Consider the following 22,892-nt stretch of genomic DNA (forward strand, 5'->3'; position numbering starts at 1 on the left):
AACTCCAGTAATTTTGTCAAACAGGACCTGTCTTTGCTGAATCCATGCTGCGTCTGCCTGATGGATCCATTTCTTTCCAGTTGCCTGGCTATTTCTTCTTTAATGATAGCTTCAAGCATTTTCCCAACTGTAGATGTTAAACTAACTAGCCTATAGTTACCTGCCTTTTGCCTCCATCCTTTTTTAAACAGAACTGACTTGCCATTCATTAGCCCTTATAGCAAATAACAGAGTTGAATAATTAAAAGTTTATCAAAGTACATTTATTATCAGAGTATGGATGCAGTATACAACTCTGAGATTCATCTGTCTGCAGACAGCCATGAAACAAAGGAAACCATGGAACCCATTCAAAGAAAAACATCAAACCCCCAATGTACAAAAAAAGAACAAATCACACAAACGGCAAAAAGAGTGAAAAACACAGAATATAAAATATAAAACCACAAAGTTCATAGAACAGTCCAGGAATGTTCAGCTTCTGCTCAGTTCAGTTCCACTTAGCACTGTGTTGTTTGTTGACTGCAGGCCACAGTGGCAGGAGCAACCAGAGACATGCCATAACACTACTTCAGATTCCAATCCACAAACTGTTGATATAATAAATATTATATAATAATATTTTCAAAGATTGGAGAAACCAATTCCCTTTAATAGAGCAAAGTAATGAGTTTCATTTTTGTTATCTAAACATAATTAACGATTGTACATGTTGATTCACACACGGTCAGTGAGCAGAAAGCAACACGAAACTCTCATACTGAGCTGTTAAGTGGGAAATGAAATTTAACATAGGTAAAGACAAGGCAGAGCATTGAAATACAAAGTATAATAGCAATTTCTGTACCGTAGAAGACTGGAAAATAAATAGGACAGAAAGACACTTCTCCAGTTCTGATGAATGATTAGAGACCTGATATGTTCAGTTTCTCTGTTCACTGATGCCACATGACCTGCTGGGTATGCCCAGCGTTTTCTGCTCTGATCAGAGTAGCAAGGAAAAGGTGTGCTGGTGAACAAATCACTAAAAGCTTTATGGTAAGTCAGAAATGATTATAAAGTCAGTGAAGTATTACAGTTTCTTTCTGGAAATATTGAACTCAAAATAATGAAGTCATGTTGAAGTTGTCATGGTGCTCTGAGCACCTGACATGACTGATCTTTGCATTATAGGAGAGATAGAGACACAAAATTTATGAGAATTGTACTGTAACTGAAAAATTGTCACTATGAGAAAGGACGGAATGGCTAGATTTTGTTTTATTTAGAGTTCGAGGTTATCTGTCAGAGTTTAGGAATGGCTTGGAGAGAAGGTGTCCATTTCTGGGGGATAAAAACTAAACTTTCTTAACTTATGGTTCGAATGTGGAACTTGCTATCACACAAAATGATGGAAAGAAATAAATTACATGCTTTCTGGAAGAAGCTATTTGAATACATAAAATACAATGGAAGGAAGTGCTGAAAGGTTGAGCTGAGGTTGATAGAGTATCTTGTATATTTCATTTTTATTTCGTGAAGGGTCTCATTGGTTCAAATCATCATTGGAAAAATCTCAGGACTATGAAAGCACTATATAAATGTCAGCCTTAATCTTTCTTACCTCAGTTTGGATTCAAAACCAAGTCCAAAATGTGCAGTGTGAGAACTGGGTAAAATTGCACAATACTGTAGAATATCAAGTATCAGTTTGAAAATAATAAATTTGTAGAAAAGTCAACAAGAATCTTAAATTACAAAAAGGAAACAGAACAAAAGCGTGGAAGAGTGCCATGATGTTTAACAATAGAATATGAAAGACCCAAGTAACAGAAAGACAGATTGTCCATGAAGGTTCTCAGTCATCCAGGTCATTATGTATCAAGCAGTAATAAATCAGGATCAGGTTTATTGGCACCGGCATGTGTCATGAAATTTGTAACTCAGCAGCAACAGTTCAATGCAATACATAATATAGAAGAAGAAAAAATAATAATAATAATAAATCAATTGCAGTATACATATATTGAATAGATTAAAAATCATGCAAAAAGCAGAAATAATATGTATTTAAAAAAGTGAGTTGGTGTTCATGGGTTCAATGTCCATTTAGGAATCGGATGGCAGAGGGAAAGAAGCTGTTCCTGAATCGCTGAGTGTGTGCCTTCAGGCTTCTGTACCTCCTACCTGATGGTAGCAGTGAGAAAAGGGCATGCCCTGGACTGGGGGTCCTTAATAATGAACGCTGCCTTTCTGAGACACTACTCCTGTTGCCTTGATTTACTACTGCTTGATATAGAAAGACAGATTGCTCTGAAAAAATGTACAACGCAAATGTGAAAATATGCACAATATGTAGTAAAATATGCATTATAATTTGCTGATAAATTAACCCATTCAATCTCTGTGGTAGGTACAAAAACAGTGTACAATACGTATTCGTCATTTCACAATTTTAACTTCATCCCAGAATAGAAAGAAGTATGAAAAGAAATTTTGAATAAGATAAGGAGACATTTTGTAAACACGAGGAATTCTGCAGATGCTGGAAATTCAAGCAATACACATCAAAGTTGCTGGTGAACGCAGTAGGCTGGGCAGCATCTGTAGGAAGAGGTGCAGTCGACGTTTCAGGCCGAGACCCATCCACAGGACTAACTGAAGGAAGAGCTAGTAAGAGATTTGAAAGTGGGAGGGGGAGGGGAGATCCAAAATGATAGGAGAAGACAGGAGGGGGAGGGATGGAGCCAAGAGCTGGACAGGTGATAGGCAAAGGGGATATGAGAGGATCATGGGACAGGAGGATCAGGGAGAAAGACGGGGGCGGGGGGAACCCATAGGATGGGCAAGGGCAGAGGGACAGAGGGAGAAAAAGGAGAGAGAGAGAGAAAGAATGTGTGTATATAAATAAATAACTGATGGGGTACGAGGGGGAGACATTATGTCCATGGTTTCAGGCGATCAGGTATATGCCTTGCAAGGAAGAGATTGGGTAACATCTTTCTTCATTTATATGCACTAAACATGCCACAAAACAATAATAATGAACACAAGCAACACACATAAAAGTTGCTGGTGAACGCAGCAGGCCAGGCAACATCTCTAGGAAGAGGTGCAGTCGACGTTTCAGGCCGAGATCCTTCGTCAGGACTAACTGAAGGAAGAGTGAGTAAGGGATTTGAAAGTTGGGGGGGGAGGGGGAGATCCAAAATGATAGGAGAAGACAGGAGGGGGAGGGATGGAGCCAAGAGCTGGACAGGTGATTGGCAAAGGGGATACGAGAGGATCATGGGACAGGAGGTCCGGGAAGAAAGACGGGGGTGGGGGGGGACCCAGGAGATGGCCAAGGGGTATATTCAGAGGGACAGAGGGAGAAACAGGAGAGTGAGAGAAAGAATGTGTGTATAAAAATAAGTAACAGATGGGGTACGGGGGGGGTGGGGCATTAGCGGAAGTTAGAGAAGTCGATGTTCATGCCATCAGGTTGGAGGCTACCCAGACGGAATATAAGGTGTTGTTCCTCCAACCTGAGTGTGGCTTCATCTTTACAGTAGAGGAGGCCGTGGATAGACATGTCAGAATGGGAATGGGATGTGGAATTAAAATGTGTGGCCACTGGGAGATCCTGCTTTCTCTGGTGGACAGAGCGTAGATGTTCAGCAAAGCGGTCTCCCAGTCTGCGTCGGGTCTCGCCAATATATAAAAGGCCACATCGGGAGCACCGGACGCAGTATATCACCCCAGCCGACTTATAGGTGAAGTGTTGCCTCACCTGGAAGGACTGTTTGGGGCCCTGAATGGTGGTAAGGGAGGAAGTGTAAGGGCATGTGTAGCACTTGTTCCGCTTACATGGATAAGTGCAGGGAGGGAGATCAGTGGGGAGGGATGGGGGGAGACGAATGGACAAGGGAGTCGCGTAGGGAGCAATCCCTGTGGAATGCAGAGAGAGGGGGGGAGGGAAAGATGTGCTTAGTGATGGAATCCCATTGGAGGTGGCGGAAGTTACGGAGAATAATATGTTGGACCCGGAGGCTGGTTGGGTGGTAGGTGAGGACCAGGGGAACCCTATTCCTAGTGGGGTGGCGGGAGGATGGAGTGAGAGCAGATGTATGTGAAATGGGGGAGATGCGTTTAAGAGCAGAGTTCATAGTGGAGGAAGGGAAGCCCCTTTCTTTAAAAAAGAAAGCATCTCCCTCGTCCTCGAATGAAAAGCCTCATCCTGAGAGCAGATGCGGCGGAGACGGAGGAATTGTGAGAAGGGGATGGCGTTTTTGCAAGAGACAGGATGAGAAGAGGAATAGTCCAGATAGCTGTGAGAGTCAGTAGGCTTATAGTAGACATCAGTGGATAAGCTGTCTCCAGAGACAGAGACAGAAAGATCTAGAAAGGGGAGGGAGGTGTCGGAAATGGACCAGGTAAACTTGAGGGCAGGGTGGAAGTTGGAGGCAAAGTTAATAAAGTCAACGAGCTCAGCATGCGTGCAGGAAGCAGCGCCAATGCAGTCGTCAATGTAGCGAAGGAAAAGTGGGGGACAGATACCAGAATACGCACAGAACATAGATTGTTCCACAAAGCCAGCAAAAAGGCAGGCACAGCTAGGACCCATACGGGTGCCCATAGCTACACCATAGCACATCTTTCCCTCCCCCCTTCTCTCTGCATTCCGCAGGGATCGCTTCCTACACGACTCCCTTGTCCATTCGTCCCCCCCATCCCTCCCCACTGATCTCCCTCCATGTAAGCGGAACAAGTGCTACACATGCCCTTATACTTCCTCCCTTACCACCATTCAGGGCCCCAAACAGTCCTTCCAGGTGAGGCAACACTTCACCTGTGAGTCGGCTGGGGTGATATACTGCGTCCGGTGTTCCCGATGTGGCCTTTTATATATTGGCGAGATCCGACGCAGAGTGGGAGACCGCTTTGCTGAACACCTGCGCTCTGTCCGCCAGAGAAAGCAGGATCTCCCAGTGGCCACACATTTTAATTCCACATCCCATTCCCATTCTGACATGTCTATCTACGGCCTCCTCTACTGTAAAGATGAAGCCACACTCAGGTTAGAGAAACAACACCTTATATTCTGTCTGGGTAGCCTCCAACCTGATGGCATGAACATCGACTTCTCTAACTTCTGCTGATGCCCCACCTCCCCCTCGTACCCCATCTGTTACTTATTTTTATACACACATTCTTTCGCTCACTCTCCTTTTTCTCCCTCTGTCCCTCTGAATATACCCCTTGGCCATCCCCTGGGTACCCCCCCCCACCATCTTTCTTCCCGGACCTCCTGTCCCATGATCCTCTCGTATCCCTTTTGCCTATCACCTGTCCAGCTCTTGGCTCCATCCCTTCCCCTCCTGTCTTCTCCTATCATTTTGGATCTCCCCCTCCCCCTCCAACTTTCAAATCCCTTACTCACTCTTCCTTCAGTTAGTCCTGACGAAGGGTCTCGGCCTGAAACGTTGACTGCACCTCTTCCTAGAGATGCTGCCTGGCCTGCTGTGTTCACCAGCAACTTTTATGTGTGTTGCTTGAATTTCCAGCATCTGCAGAATTCCTGTTGTTTGCATTATGAACACAAACTGTTATTGCATGGATATGCCAAACATACCCGTGAAGGACACAAAAACAATTCAATTACTTCTAGATTATTTTGGTTAATTGGGATCTAAAGGTTAGTAAAATAAGAAATTTTATGATAGCAGCTTGGGCTAAGATCTGAACCTGAATATCTCAATGCACATTGGAATGAATTGATCTGTATGATTGGTATGCAAGACAAGTTTTTCACTGTACATCATTATATGTGATAACAAAAAAATCAATTTACCAATTTCAAATTTCAAAGTACATTTATTATCAAAGAACATATATGTCACCATATACAACCCTGAGATTCATTTTCTTTCAGGCATGCACAAACAGAGTCCTGACGAAGGGTCTCGGCCCAAAACGTTGACTGTACCTCTTCCTAGAGATGCTGCCTGGTCTGCTGCGTTCACCAGCAACTGTTAAGTGTGTTGCTTGCTAACCATTTCTAGGCGGTTAAACCACTTCCCTGAGAGTCTTCTCGTTTACTTTTAAATATGTATACAAGGGGTGATTGATAAGTTCGTGGCCTAAGGTAGAAGGAGTCAATTTTAGAAAACCTACCACATTTATTTTTCAACATAGTCCCCTCCTACATTTACTCACTTAGTCCAGCAGTCGTGGAGGATACGGATCCCTTCTTTGTAGAAGTGGTCCACGGCAGGGGTGATTGATAAGTTCGTGGCCTAAGGTAGAAGGAGATGAGTTATTAACTTCAAACTTTCTGCATTATCACTCAAAGAGTTGAACTGCACGTGCATGTAACGAGAGTGTCTTGGACCTTCAGGTGGACAACAGCAGGGGTGATTGATAAGTTCGTGGCCTAAGGTAGAAGGAGGTGAGTTATACAGCTCTCGTTACAGGCACCTGCAGTTCAGCTCGTAGTTTTCATTTACGTTGGCAAGCAAGGTTAAAAAGATTTAACAGTAAAACTATATTAAACAAATAAAGACTCGAAGTTCAGACCGGCTCAACAAGATTGCACTTGGTGGATACTGCATGTCACTGACTGGCAGTGAGCTCCGCCCTCCTGTACGTTTCTGAATCATGATTAATTAACTTTGCACTTCATTCTACTGGAAAGGTACCAGCCAGCACAATCCTTGCCAAATGTTCTGTATCTGTCTGGAAGGTGTGAACTCATGTCAATGTTGTCTCCCAGGCCAGCATTCCCAGCATTGACACTCAGTACTGAGGCTCTTACACAGGAGGTACTGATGTGTGGGCTACATTAGACAGAAAACAGAGCACTCCACTCCAAACTTCATCACAGAAAATGTATCAAGGATGCTTCTCAATCTTCTTGATAAAATGTAACATCCTCATCAAAGTGAGAATTCTTCCCTTGTTTCTGGTCAAAATGGAAAAGGAGCATCCTGGTGCATATTGAGAGTGTTTAGTCTTTTCATCAAGAGCACACAGAAGACAAAAAAGTACCACCAAAACTATCCATTCACCTGACTCTTCTATGGGAGAATCTGCAGATTCCATGTTGGGACTATCAGCCACAGGGAGGGACATATGAATTAGAAGCAGGATTGGTCCCTTGAACTTGCTCCATCAAGTTCAACAAAACCGGCTGATTTGATTGTAATTTCAGATTTGCATTTCCCATGGAAATATTTCACCCTCATCCATGTCCACCTACGAATGCTTTAAAAATATTCAAGTACACTACTGCCACAAAAGGAAACATCCTCTCCACATCAACCCTATCAAGACAGTCCCATCATAATTTTAGAGTAAAATGCACAATGGTGGAAGTCCTTCAAGAAGCTCTTGGCTAATAGCAAATGTACAGGTTGAAATAGGAATGTCCAAACACATATAAGGCCATCATGTCATTGCAGGAATGTTGGAGAAAATTGTATTGATAGCATAGTGAGCCATATGTTTTGGGAATATTTCTACCATATTCCTGCCAGGCAGGGCAAGATGGCATTATCCTCAGGAGATACGCTCAGAGTCATGCTGGCAGGAATGAGAAGGACCAGTTACCGATGGTTATTAACTATTTGTGAGCATCAATGATCTTAGGAGTGAACCTGATTTTTAGTCACTTGGATTGAAGAACAATGTTTCACAAAGGATTGCAGCCTAGGTAACAGAAGGCACAGCACATGGATGGGGCCGAAGACATAAATTGCTTAAAGACATTCAAAATTAGCACTATTACCACATGGTTAATAATATTTAGACAAGTGCCAAATATAAAATAATCTATAAATAGAAAATAAATATAATAAAATCTTCCCTTCACAACTACATGGACAATACATCTTCCCACCCTGTCACTTGTGAACCCATTGTTTCTCCCAGCTACCTGGACATTACCTCTTCCCACCCTGTCACCTGTAAAAATGCCATCCCTTTCTCTTAATTCCTCTGTCTCTGCCGCATCTGCTTTCAGGATGAGGCTTTTCATTCCAGAACTAATGAAATGTCTTTCTTCTTCAAAGAAAGGGGCTTTCCTTCCTCCATCATCATTGCAGCCCTCAACTACACCTCTTCCATTTTGCGCACGTCTGCCCTCATCCCATTCTCCCGTTGCCACCCCAGGGCTGGGGTTACTCTTGTCTTCACCAACTACCCCACCAGACTCCATGTCCAGCACATAATTCTCCATAACTTCCACCGTCTCCAATGGTATCCCACCACCAAACACATCTTTCTCCCTACTCTGCTTTCTGCTTTCTGCGGGAATTGCTCCCTACGTGACTCCATTGTCCATTCATCCCTCCCCACTGATCTCCCTCCTGGTACTTAACCTTGCAACTGGAACAAGTGCCACACCTACCCCTACACCTCCTGCCTCACTACCATTCTGGGCCTCAGACTATCCTTCCAGGTGAGGCAACATTTCACCTGTGAGACTGTTGGGGTCATCTATTGGTTCTGGTGCTCCCAGTGTGGGCCTCCTGTATATCGGTGAGACCTGACGTAAGATCAGGAGACCGCTTCACTGAGCACCCACACTCCGTCTGCCAGAAAAAGTGATGGCCACCCATTTAAATTCTACTTCCCATTCCCATTCAGACGTGACAGTCCATGGCTTTCTCCACTGCTGTGATGAGCTCACACTTAGGTTGGAGGAGCAACACATTATATTCCATCTCCAACCTGATGGCACTCACATCAATTTCTCGAACTTCCGGTAATCGCCACCCCCCCCCCACCCTCTCCTTCACCATTCCCCATTTCCTTCTCTCACCTCATCACCTTATCTCCTTACCTACCCATCACCTCTCTCTGGTGCTCCTCTGCCTTCCCTTTCTTCTATGGTCTTCTGTTCTCTCCTATCAGATTCCCCCTTCTCCAGCCCTTTTTATCTCTTTCACCAATTGATTTCCCAGCTCGTTACCACCACACACCCTCTCCCAGTTTCACCTATCACCGCCTACCTTGTACTTCTTCCTCCCCTATCTCCACGTTCTCACCCTGACTTTTCATCTTTTTTCTCCAGTCCATATGAAGAGTCTTAGCCGGAAACATTGACTGTTTACTCTTTCCCATAGATGCTGCCTGGCCTGCTGAGTCCCTCCAGCATTTTGTGTGTGTTGCCAAATATAATATATAGTTTTCTCTTGTGGGTATTTGTTGGCTTGTTATATTAACACTTATATATGAAGTACACACTGCATACAGTGAATGCAAGTTTATAGAGATAATTATCTTAGTGCAACAATTATAGACATAGCGGGTACGGTTTACCACAAAGAATTTGGTAGATGCAGTAGCTGTAGGATCATTCAGGTCGGGTATAATGTTCTCCCAAAGGGTTGACCATTAGTGTAGGGTGGATTCTCTTAAAGGAGAATGCCTATGCGTGACTTTGTTTAACATGGGGAGGCTGACACATGGACAGCCACCACATGGTCCTTGCCAGATCAGAGTCAGGGTCCGGTGGCCTGGAATGCAAGATGACTGGGGACCCTGCGCTGTGCAGCCTTCGTCCGCCATTACTGCCATTGTGATGTCATCAACTTCTGCCAGCTCTGCTGTTGAGGATCACTCTTTGTCCGGAACCTCCCCTTTGACCTTACCTTTGACCCCTCTGCCATGGGTGACCCCACCAGAAGCTAAGTGACGGCTGGCTAAACTCCCAATGGTATCACTCTAGGAATCTCAGGAACCCACAAGCCTCTCCACCAAGACAAGATGATGATCTTCAGTGAAAGGTCGATATAAGAAACAGTACACCAGCATTTAGCTAAATTTACGGTGGTGTGTAAATATTTATAATTAATTTATAAAGGCAAATCATTATTTGATGGTGTAAGTTAATGCATATAGTTAAATGACAGTTTGTAGGTTAATTACCTTTTCAAAGTTATTCAAGAACTGTTGCATATACAATTGTGCATGTATCTTTAAGAACTGGATGTATCTCATGACATGACCTTGACAAATTATAGCATCAGATAATCCTGTTAATGATAATGGCTATGTTTATATTATTTTATGATTTTATTTGACTAGGTAGTGTTTACAGGATCCATAGTACAAATTAGTTGTCATCTTTCTATGCATCAAAGCTGTATTTGTACTTTACTAACATGAAGTTGTTGTGAATATTGCTATGCAAAATGAATTCTTTCTTTATATAATGAATTTAGTTGTTTGACTGTTCTGATTTTTTTTCATAAGTCTCCTATTTTGAAGAACTGTGCTATGAGCTCAGCTAATGCATAATACTTACAGCACAGAGAGACATCATTGGGTGCAAGAGTACAAGAGTCCTTGCCAGCATTATGCAAGAGCAATCTAGATAGTCCCACTTCCTGCCCTTTCCTTAAAGTCCTGTAATTTGTGTTTTTTTCGTTCTGTACTTTGCCTTTTGACTACTACTGTCATGGTCCCGACTGTTAATTCCTCTTATTCTCCTAATTCCCTTTTCCCCGTGTTCTCCTGGGATCCTCGATTGCAGCACCTGATTCTCATCGAAACCTGCAGCATAAAAACCCTGGCTTTGCATCCACACGTTGCCAGATTGTTGCTTCAGTCAGTGTGGTAATTCACATGCCCGGCCGCTTAGAATGGTGTATTCTAAGTTTTACTTCAGCACCGAGGTTTACCTGTGTAACTCTGTTTCTCCGTGTCAAGATAAGTACTGCCTACCATTTGCCACTCTGTGTCAAGATAAAGATTGCCTGCCTTTTGCCTTTCCATTTAACTCTCCGTGTCAAGATAAGTGTTGCCTGTCGCCTGTCTCCTGTTTGCCGTTCAGCTCCAGCAATGCCGTGTCAAGAAAAGTTTTGCCTGCCTCCTGCTCTTCCATTCATCCCTGCTGTTTGCCTGTGTTAACTCTGTCTCTCACCCGCTTTGAATTGTGTATTCTAAGTTCTGTTTCCACGCTGTTTCCCTGCGTTAACTCTGTCTTTCCATGTTAACAGGAGCATGGCATGCCGCTGCCGTTCTCCCCCAGCCACTCTCATCCCCTTGTCCGCATCCCTGCTCCGCCTCATCCCGCCGTTCGTCTACACTCTCCGCTGGCTCAGTGGTTAGACGCCATGTTCTCACCGTAGTGACCTGGTTTTGATCCCCGGTCCAGCCTCACTCACTCCTTGGCTTTCCTCTGCCTAATCCTCGCTCTCCAGCCTTCCCTGAAACTATTAATAAACACTCGTCTGCATCCTTACGCTACCTCTGTGTCAGTGTCCTGCGTTTGGGTTCACCCATTCTCCGTGCAACAGCTACAACTAAATTTGCCCCTCATGCTATCCCTGCAGTGCATTTGCTACATCAGAAAGCTTTTCCCGACATCACTTTTGGTTCTTTGCCAATTACCTTCACTCAATGTCATTTGGTTCTTGACCTCTCTGCAAAAGTGAACTATTTCTCTCTGTCTACACACTTGCAATTTCTTAAGTTTATCCACATCCCTCATCCCAGCTATGATTTTAGTGAATCTCTTCTACACCCTCTGTAAAGTCTTTGCATCTTAAAGCGTGGCTTCCTTGACCTGGGTGCAATACTCCATTTACAACTCAATCACTGTTTTATAAAGGTTAATCATAGCTTCCTTGAATTTCTTTTTACCACTTTCTCAACAAGCCCTGCCAGTTTCAACAAACCATGCATACCGTAAGTAACCTACAATCACTCTACTCTGAGAACCATTACAGAATTATGCCCTTTGGTTTATATTGCCTCTTCTCATTTTATCCTACCAGAATGTAACACTTCACATCTGTCATTTATTTCCTATTCCATTAGCCAGCCCATATTTCCTTGGTCTACTACAGTCTACTCTGTATAGTTCATTATACCTCAGTGAAGCAGCTGGATATTGGGAAACAGTGCTGTACTTACCCAAGTACAAGTCATTTATAGATATTAGGAAAAGCAGTGGTCTAGTATTGGTGGAAAAGATTTTAATAATCACTTTAGGGGAGTTTACAGCAAGAAACAAACAGTTAAACATGACTGTATGATCACAACTGTACTTCACCAATTTTCGCATAGTTTTTGACACTTTGCTGTGAATTAATCAGAGAAAGCATCAACTCTTAAAAGACAGACTTTCCAATTAGAGCCAGACATCTAATTTAGAATTTTTGATAGCAATATAAATAAGAAATGAATGCAAATTCCTCTAAATATGATTAAATAATTAGGTTTCAAGCAGAATTGTGGAATACAAATTACATTAACACTATGCTTACATATGAAAACTAAATAAATACCCAGTTTGAATTGAATTATTCTCTCATAATTGGTCCATATCAAAAGCTTTATGATGTATTTGAATTTGGTATAAAGACTGTATAAGTACTTAAAATTTTTTTCTTCTTCAGCCCTTCACCACTTTGAACTATCACCTCCCAGCTTCTTAATCCAATCTGATTCACCCACGCAACCACTTCCCCCTCACCTGGGTTCACCTATAACTTGTCAGTCTGTAATCCTTCCCTTCCTCCCACTTTCTTATTCTGACTCCTTCCCCTCTTCTTTCCAGTCTTGATGAAGAGTCTCGGCCCGAAGTGTCAACTGCTTTTTCCCCTCTATGTTGCCCCCTGACCTGCTGAGTTCCTCCAGCACGTACGTGTGTGTGTGTGAGAGCAACTATGAAGAAAATTTTCCACTTGATATTTTGTGCAGTGTTTTTAAATGTAGTACCTTATGTATTTTAAGGAGATAGATGAAACAATTAAGGCCATACATCTGATTTTGTTATGGAAAACAATTATTCATTTTCCAGACATTTTACTTATTGACACTGTATCTTCTAAATTCTGGCTCATCTCAAACCTGTGTACTGCCATTATAGATGGATCCAAAGTTTAAAGGTCATAAACTTTCTCACAGTGTATCCTTGCTGTATGAAGATTTACGTACATTAAATGGAGGCAGAAATAGTCATCACGGCCCCTAAAGCGTCTTCTTGGAGATCAGTATCATCCCTGATCCTGTATCTTATCTTATTCCCTGCCTTACTCCCCTATTTCTTAGTCCCTTAATGTCTAAAAATCTATTGAGTCTAACCTTTAATGTATCTAACAATCAATTATCTTCAACAGCAAAGAATTTAACTGTTTTATTCTCCCCTTACCCCTTCCCCTCCCAAACACCCTGGGTAAAGAGAATTTTCCTCATCTGTCCTAAATTATTCATCATCATCATCATCAGCATTACGTGCCACTTTGTATGACGTAGGTGATGATGATCCATGACCATGATTGCCCTTGGCAGAATTTGTGCTGTAGTGGTTTTCCATCACCTTCTTCTGTTCAGTGTCTTTACAAGATGGGTGACCCTAACCATTATCAATACTCTTCAGAGACTGTCTGCCTGTCGTCAGTGATCGCATAACCAGGACTTGCACCAGTTGCTCATATGACCATCCACCACCTTCTCCCATGGCTTCAGTTGACCCTGATCAGGGGGAGGGGGCTAAGCAGGTGCTACACCTTGTTCAAAGGTGACCTGCAGGCCAGCAGAGGGAATGAGCGCTTCACACATCCTTTGGTAGAGACATATCTCCACTCTGACACCCACCCTAAATTATTAACCCATCCAATTATAGTTCTAAGATTTTAAGCTGAGAAAATATCCTCCCTGCACCTATGATTTCAAGTTCATAAAATCTTTGTGTCTACATAAGGTCCCTCCCTCATTCCTCCAAATTCCAGTATGTTCAGGCCAATCTTCAGCCTGTCCCCGTAGCACAATCTTCTGATCACAGAAAAGAACCTAGTGAATCACCCTCCCAGTCTCTAATTTGTTTGTCCTTCCTTAGGTGGAGACCAAATCTGCTGCAGGTTTTTTAATGTGGTTACAATTACATTCATCAATCAGGGCATTGAGTACAAGTGCTGGGACGTCATGTTACGGCTGTACAAGACTGTGCTTGGGGTATTGTGTGCAATTCTGGTTAATTGTTTTTGGATAGGTGCCAAAAAGCTGGAAAGGGCACAGAAAGGGATTCACAAGGATGTAAGTGAGACTGAGTTCTTGAGTTATAAGTGGAGACTGTATTGGCTGGGACTGTTTTCACTGTGCTGTAGAAAGCTATGGGGAGACCATTTTGAGGTATATGAAACCATGAGGGACATAGATGAGGTGAATGATCGTAGTGCTTTTCCTAGGGTAGGGGATTTTAAACTGAAAGGGCATTAATTTAAGGTGAGAGGGTAAAGGGAATTCAGGGGCAACTTTTTCAAACCGACAGTAATGAGTACATGGAATGAGGTACCAGAGGGATAGTAGAGGTGGGTAGAATTATAACATGTAATAGATATTTGGACGGGTATGGGTGAAGTCAGAAGTTTACATACACCTTAGCCAAATACATTTAAACTCAGTTTTTCACAATTCCTGACATTTAATCCTAGAAAATCTTCCCTGTCTTAGGTCAGTTAGGATCACTACTTTATTTTAAGAATGTGAAATGTCAGAATAATAGGAGAGAGAATGATTTATTTCAGCTTTTATTTCTTTCTTCACTTTCCCAGTGGGTCAGAAGTTTATATACACTGTTAGTATTTGGTAGCATTGCCTTTAAATTGTTTAACTTGGGTCAAATGTTTTGGGTAGCCTTCCACAAGCTTCTCACAGTAAGTTGCTGGAATTTTGTTGCATTCCTCCAGACAAAACTGGTGTAACTGAGTCAGGTTTGTAGGCCTCCTTGCTCGCACATGCTTTTTCAGTTCTGCCCACAAATTTTCTATCGGACTGAGGTCAGGGCTTTGTGATGGCCACTCCAATATCTTGACTTTGTTGTCCTTAAACAATTTTGCCACAACTTTGGAGGTATGCTTGGGGTCATTGTCCATCTGGAAGACCCATTTGTGACCGAGCTTCAACTTCCTGGCTGATGTCTTGAGATGTTGCTTCAATATATCAACATAATTTTCCTTCCTCATGATGCCATCTATTTTGTGAAGTGCACCAGTCCCTCCTGCAGCAAAGCACCCCCACAATATGATGCTGCCACCCCCATGCTTCACAGTTTGGATGGTGTTCTTCAGCTTGCAAGCCTCACCCTTTTTGCTCCAAACGTAACAATGGTCATTATGGCCAAACAGATCAATTTTTCTTTCATCAGACCAGAGGACATTTCTCCAAAAAGTAAGATCTTTGTCCCCATGTGCACTTGCAAACTATAGTCTGGCTTTTTTATGGTGTTTTTGGAGCAGTGGCTTCTTCCTTGCTGAGCAGCCTTTCAGGTTATGTCGATATAGGACTCGTTTTACCGTGGATATAGATACTTGTCGACCTGTTTCCTCCAGCATCTTCACAAGGTCCTTTGCTGTTGTTCTGGGATTGATTTGCACTTTTCGTGTCAAAGTATGTTCTTCTCTAGGAGAGAGAATGTGTCTCCTTCCTGAGCGGTATGACGGCTGCGTGGTCCCATGGTGTTTATACTTGTGTACTATTGTTTGTGGTACCTTCAGGCATTTGGAAATTGCTCCCAAGGATGAACCAGACTTGACATCATTTTCTGACCTCAATCCGATAGAAAATTTGTGGGCAGAACTGAAAAAGCGTGTGCGAGCAAGGAGGCCTACAAACCTGACTCAATTACACCAGCTCCGTCTGGAGGAATGGAACAAGATTCCAGCAACTTACTGTGAGAAGCTTGTGGAAGGCTACCCAAAATGTTTGACCCTAGTTAAACAATTTAAAGGCAATGCTACCAAATACTAACAAAGTGTATGTAAACTTCTGAGCCACTGGGAAAGTGATGAAAGAAATAAAAGCTGAAATAAATCATTCTCTCTACTATTATTCTGACATTTCACATTCTTAAAAGAAAGTAGTGATCCTAACTGACCTAAGACAGGGAATGTTTTCTAGGATTAAATGTCAGGAATTGTGAAAAACTGAGTTTAAATGTATTTGGCTAAGGTGTATGTACTTCGACTGTTCATAAATAGAAAAGGGTGAGGGAAAAGGGAAGTGCGATTAGCTCAGGTAGGGAACTTGGTCAACATGAATGAGCTGGGCTGAAGGGCCTGTTTTTGTGCTATGTGATGACTGATGTCGTAGTTTCTCATTTCTCACAAACGACAAGGAGACGCAGAAAACTTGTCAAGACGTTTTAAACTTTAATTTGCAAATCAAAGCTGAGACAATCAGAAAGTTAGTAGCTGACTGCCCATCGAGGCTTGTATACAACATTTTTTATAGCAATTTCCTATCTTAGCTACATTATCATATCCAGTCGGCCTGTGATTACATATCATCAATATATCCGCTCTTGACTTTCCACTACTGTTTTACTCCCCAACTTAATTATGTCCTAGTTTACATTTTAGACCATATGTCCTCTCATCCCTAACCACAGTTATTTCTTAATTAGTCTTGCATTGACATACTGCCCCATATTTCATCACCTTACTTGCCACCGTTATCTTTCTACTTGGTTTCATTCTAGTTCTCTTCATGAATTAATAGTGAACAGGCCAAAAGTCATGGCTACATAGTGAATACCTTCTATTGAGCTAGCAGTGGTTACCTAGTAAATATAGAAAATACAATGTGTGCATTTGAGTAAATACTGTAATACATAGAAAATACAATGCATGCATTTGCATTTTCCAATATAATCTCCCCTTTGAGATCCACAGGGTCTCATACAGAGAGAGAGAGGACTGAGAGTCTATGCACAAAAGCTCAAATAGAGCCCTGCATTTACTCCCAAATTTGGGTTAAACTATAGTTTCCTGCGCTTAGGACTCAAAGTGTTCTCTCCCTACCTCCCTAGGCCACTGAGCCAAAAACCCATCCCTTCGTATCTGAGACAGGGAAAAAGACTCAGGAGCCTTCACAGTCTAATCCCCACATATTTCATCTCTCTCCTGTTCGTCTTGCTTGTCTCGCAGACTGTACAAATACATCATCGGTGCTTCTTTTTCCGTAGGGCTCGACCCAATAATTTCCAGGAGCATCGGAAACTGTTTCATTGTAGCACACACTACAAACGACTTGAGGCATGGAAGAAAACAGCACAAAATGACCGCACAGCTTAGTAATACAATACCAATGGTTACTGCAGTCTTGGTCAGCCATGCTCCCCATCCTCCTAGTTTACTATTTAACCAGTCAAAGAACTGGTGTCCAAACCCTGCATTTTGTTTAACTTCCTTTCTTAGATTTTTCAGTTTATTCATTGCTCTGGTAAATGATCCCTCCGGACTAGTGTTATTCGGTATAAAAGTACAGCACTGTTCCCCAAACATTACACAAACCCCTCCTTTCTCTGCCAATAGCCAGTCTAGTACCTGTCTATTTTGCCACGCCACTCTACTGGTTGCATTTAGCTGCTGTCCCAAAGCCTCTAGTGCATCATTGGTGTGGTTAATGAATCTCTGTTGATTATAATATATATAATTTATCCATTCAACATTTTTGCTAATCCCTATTATAGGTATAAGTACTTCCCTGCCCGCAGCAATCTCATTTCTTGCCTTAAACTCGTTAGGTATGTCCCTCGGCTGTCCTATACTGTCGATCCGAATCGTCAGGTTGGGCTCATATTTTCTCTTCCTCCATTATAGTGTCTGTTGCCTCGAGGTGTCAAACTGTACTTCAGGGGATACTACAACTTCTTGAATCAGCATAACACGTGTACAAGTACCCGCCCAGTTAAGGGGAAGTGTGGATCTCAAACCTCCCTCCTGTCCACACAGCCACCAGGTATCTGCTAACGGGATGGTCTGGGAGTTCAGTGCACCCTCGGGCAGAGGGGTACCTGTCTGGTATCTTTGGCCTGGGGTTACATCCCAAGTCTTAACACAGTTGCCGCTGAAATCCCCAACCGAGAGGTCACCCGTCCACGTGAAACATTCATAACTCAAATGTTCCTGCATTTTAAGCTTTCCCAATGTGGGTGTCTGGCTTCTTTTATTTATAGCCCACGGTCTGCTGTAATTACAGTTACAGGCAAGCTTGTTTTGATCAAACTGCGAGGAAGCCTGGTATAACATACACCAATAAGGGCACATTGGTGTGTTATCAATACATTTCTGATAACGAGGATCCGTCCCACTACAAATTCCCATGCTGCAAGTCTTGACTACACTTGGACACTGCCGCGCACACTGCCCCCTCCGCTCCTTTCGCCATTGCGTGCAGGTGGAGGAGTTATAAGGCATGGGGGCTACGTTTTGCACCGGACTTGCCCTTGAGCATAGATAACAATTCTGTCTCTTCATCAACCCTGCTGTATAATTTGCCCTTTGGTACCACATGTTCTGTTACCATGGTGCGGAGGTAACCATTGTGCTCCTCTTACTCCTTTCTCTCAGGTTTTGTGGGATCCTAACAATCCCATGCACACCTGCCAAATTAATGGTCTCCAAATCTGCACAAGAGTATCTGAGTATATCATCCCGGGGGGGCGGGACTGGTCGCCCCCAAGTCGTCCCCATTATCTGAAAGAGTACTACCATCCATAACCCCATTTTTAGGGTCTTCTGGCCTGTCCGCAGGACCAAAAATTTCCCTTATTACTTAGTCAAGTTCCTGCGGTTCAGTGTCAGCTTCTTGTTGCTCTTGTCTGTCCCCTACTGTTTGTTCCTCTTCACCACTTACCTCGGGTGGCCCACCGGACTGTACCTGCGGGATTGCTCTAGTGCAGTGATTGAGATGATACCAGGTGGAGCGTCCTTCCACTTGAACTGCGGTGGGTGATGCTTTGGTTACTGTAAAGGGCACTTCCCTTCTAGGTTCGTTCCACTTTCTTCGAAACGCTGGCACGTAGACCTGATCACCTGGCTTGATTCGTCCTTCCCCTTGATCAATCTCTGGCTCTTTCTGTTTTTCCTGTGCATAAATAGACTTGTGTATCATAGTTAATTGCCGCATGTATTGTTTTAATTCCAATTCCAATTGTTCCAAATTAGGCCCTTTATATGGTCCTCTCCACTGGGGCACTGGCATGGGCCTTCCAGTTGGCATTTCATGCGGTGTTAGACACGTCATCTGATCAGTCTGCATGTGGTAACTCATTAATGCTAACGGTAGTGCATCGACCCAGTTGAGTGTAGTATCTGCACAGATTTTGTTTAGTTTGGTTTTTAAGTCCCATTAATTCTTTCCACCATACCCTGCGACTGCGGGTGATACACACATCCAAATCTTTGCTTTATTCTCAGTGCTTGCAGTACTAACTTGACCACTTTTTGGATGAAAGCTGAACCATTGTCTGAGCTAATTTCTGTCGGTATCCCAAACCTTGAGATCACTTCGTTTGTCAGGAATTTCACTACTGTTCCTGCCCCTTGATCTTTCGAGGGTACTGCCTCTACCCATCTGCTGAATCTGTCGATTACCACCAACATGTATCTTTTCCCTCTTACTGCTTTTAATCATGTCTACATAGTCAATCACATCCCACACATTTGAGGATTCAATTGTCTGATGGGTCTTCCCGTTCTTTCGACTCTCCATCGGAAGCCCAGAGTTACCTGGATCAACTCTTGCCTTCAACATCTTAATCGCACTATTAAATCATCTCTGTTTGATCGGAGGTAGTTAATCTGTTGGGTTTAATTTTTTTTGCTTTATATGAGGGCAGAAAAGTTCTTTTTCGGTTTAATTAATATGGTTGCCAAACTTTTTTTTAAACTGCGTCATTCCTTTCTTCTTCCCTGGGGATTCTGGGTGGCTATTTCCTCAGCGTCATTTTACGTATAACCCTGGAGGCCTTAAACTCTGTAGTTTTCAAAAGTACTTTTTGTAGTTTTCATGGCTAGTCTGTGCTAATATTTCATTTTCTTGTTTAAGTATACGGTCTGCTGTAGGTTAACGGTTTTCTTTATATGTACCTGTTTTTTCTTTGTATTATATCGTTTTCGTTTTAATTGGTGTACTTTTTTTATTCCTTTACTGTTTTATAACTTTAGCTGATCTTTTTATATATACACTTTTTTTAGTGAGCGTCTATCGAAAGTCATGAGGGTAGTTCTAGTGCTCGCTTCTTTCTGGCTGGTCTATCTTAGATTTAGCTTTGGGGGTACGAGGTGGGGGGTGGGGGGGGCTTCACTTTTTAGTTTTTCTTTCTTCTTGGGCTACTTATATTACCGAAGTATTGGTCACGTTCTCTTTCCCGTTATCTCTTGTTTATTCTGTTCCCTTTCCGGGTACGTGGGTCGAACCTATTGTCAATCCTCCTTTATTTGAGGGTTGACTTTAGGGATTATGGAGTCTACTATTAATTTTGTCTCTTGGAATACTAACGGTCTTAATCATCCAATAAAAAGGAAAAAAGTCTTTAAAGTATTCCAGAGACTCAAAGCACATATTCTATTTTTACAAGAGACCCATGTGCGGAGGGGGGATAAACTACGTTTATTTAAGTTCTGGAAGGATCAACACTTCCATTCGAATTTCAATGCTAAAATTCGAGGAGTTTCTATTTTTATAGATCCCTCAATCACTTTTGTACAACACGATATTATTTCTGATCCGAATGGTAGATTTCTATTGGTTAGTGGTTTACTCTTTAATAAAAAGGTAGTTTTGGTTAATGTCTATGCTCCCAACATGGATTGTCCGGAATTTTACAAATCATTATTTAATTTGTTCCCGAATTTGAATGAGTTTTCACTAATCTGGGACAGGGACCTTAATACTTGTTTATCCTCATTATTGGACCGTTCGGCTCCTTTACGGACTTTACCCAATAAATTTGCAACCTTGATTAATTCATTTCTCTCAGATTCCGGATCGACGGACATTTGGCGTTTTTTGCATCCTCGGGAAAAAGATTTTTCTTTTTTTTTTCACATGTTCATCATTCCTATTCAAGAATTGATTATTTTTTTATTGACTCTCATCTTATTTCTTCAGTGGTTAAATGTGAATATGACTCTATAACCATTTTGAATCATGCTCCACTTAAGCTTTCTATTAAAATATCGGCCAATACACAAAATAATAGACAATGGCGTTTTAATTCGCTGTTGCTTCAGGACTCGGATTTTGTTAACTTTATGAATGAACAGATTGATCTCTTTTTTACAATCAACTGTACAGAGGATATATCCATGAGCACCCTTTGGGATACTTTTAAAGCTTATATTCGTGGTCAGATCATCTTGTATTCTGCTGCTTTGAGGAAGAGGTTGAAGGAGGAGGAGCTGGTTATTGTGGACAAGATTAAGGAAATTGATAAGAAATATGCTACAGCTCCCTCTGAGAAGTTGTATAAACAAAGAACTGAACTTCAAATGGAACACAGTTTATTACTTTTGTCCTCTATTGCAAATCAATTAATGAAAACAAGAAGCGAATTTTATGTACATTGTGACAAAGTTGGTAAACTGTTGACTAATCAGTTGAAAATTAACTATACTAAATTTCAAATTAATCAGATTTATAATAAAAAAGATCAACTGATATTTGATCAAGCTGAGATTAATCAATCCTTTTTTGCCTTTTATTCCTCCTTATATCAATCAGAGTCTCCACGAGACTCTAAACATATGTATGACTTTTTAGATAACCTAGATTTCCCTAAGATTTCACATGATATATCTTCTATGTTAGACTCTTCCTTTACCACTGATGAGATTAAGAATGTTATTTTTTCTATGAACCCGGGGAAAGCTCCTGGTCCTGATGGGTTTACCGTGGAATTTTATAAATTTTTTGCATCCTCATTAATCCCTTGGTTACTCAGGGTTCTGGAGGCCTCATTAAAACTTGGTAAACTTCCCGAATCCTTTTATAGAGCATCGATCTCTTTAATATTAAAGAAGGATAAAGATCCTGCTCAATGTGCGTCTTATAGACCAATATCCTTATTAAATGTTGACCCTAAAATTTTTTCTAAATTATTAACAAACAGATTAAAAAAAGCACTTCCTTATATTATTTCAGAAGACCAAACGGGTTTTATTAAAGGCCGTTACTCTTCTTATAATATTCGTACACTGTTAAACATTGTCTATACCCTGTCACAAAATGATCCTGAATGCATCATTTCCTTAGACGCTGAAAAAGCCTTCGATAGAGTCGAATGGCCTTACCTATTTAAGATGCTTGAAATGTTTAATTTCAGCCTGAAATTTATATCCTGGATCAAATTGTTATATCATTCTCCTATGGCCTCAGTTCGTATTAATTCTTTAAACTCACCTTTTTTTCCTCTTTTTCGAGGTACTAGACAAGGTTGTCTTCTTAGTCCTTTATTATTTGATATTGCATTAGAACCTCTTGCAATTGCTATTCAAGAATCTCCAAATATTACTGGCATAACTCGTGGTTTAAAGTCTCATAAAGTATCACTTTATGCTGATGACTTACTTATATTATTCTAATTGTCAAAAATCTATTCCTGCTGCTTTAGATTTATTAGCACAATTTAGTCTTTTTTCAGGTTATAAGTTAAATCTCAGTAAGAGTGAACTTTTCCCGATTAATAACCAAGTTCCCTTATATCAGAACCTCCCGTTAAATTGGTTAATAACCATTTTTCATATCTTGGGATTAAAATTACCTGTAAACATAAGGATTTATTTAAGACTAATTTCCTACCCTCAATTGATCACATTATTCAACTTTCATTTAAATGGTCTCCACATTATTTAACTTTGATTGGTCATATTAATGCTGTTAAGATGTTGATTCTGCCAAAATTTTTATATGTATTTTAGGCACTACCGATTTTTGTTCCAAGATCCTTTTTTGACAAAGTTGACTCTAAAATTTCTTCATTTATTTGGCAAAATAAAAACCCGAGATTGGGTAGAATACATCTACAGAAAGCTAAGAGAAATGGAGGTTTGGCACTACCTAACTTTAGATTCTACCATTGGGCAATTAATATTCGACGCATGAAATTTTGGTTACTTGACCAAGATACACTATCC

General features: G+C 41.6%; 1 long non-coding RNA gene across 1 annotated transcript; it reads right to left on the bottom strand.

Annotated features, from left to right (window-relative positions):
* Positions 1-336: 336 nt before the first annotated feature.
* On the bottom strand, positions 337-6,597 carry LOC134357526 (uncharacterized). Its single transcript, XR_010020640.1, has 3 exons — positions 6,538-6,597; positions 6,178-6,257; positions 337-590 (listed from the first exon to the last, which is right to left on the bottom strand). It is a non-coding gene; the product is annotated as an uncharacterized LOC134357526 (long non-coding RNA).
* Between the last annotated feature and the right edge of the window lie 16,295 nt (positions 6,598-22,892).

This window comes from Mobula hypostoma, chromosome 16 (genome assembly GCF_963921235.1).
Source record: "Mobula hypostoma chromosome 16, sMobHyp1.1, whole genome shotgun sequence".
Taxonomy (NCBI): domain Eukaryota; kingdom Metazoa; phylum Chordata; class Chondrichthyes; order Myliobatiformes; family Myliobatidae; genus Mobula; species Mobula hypostoma.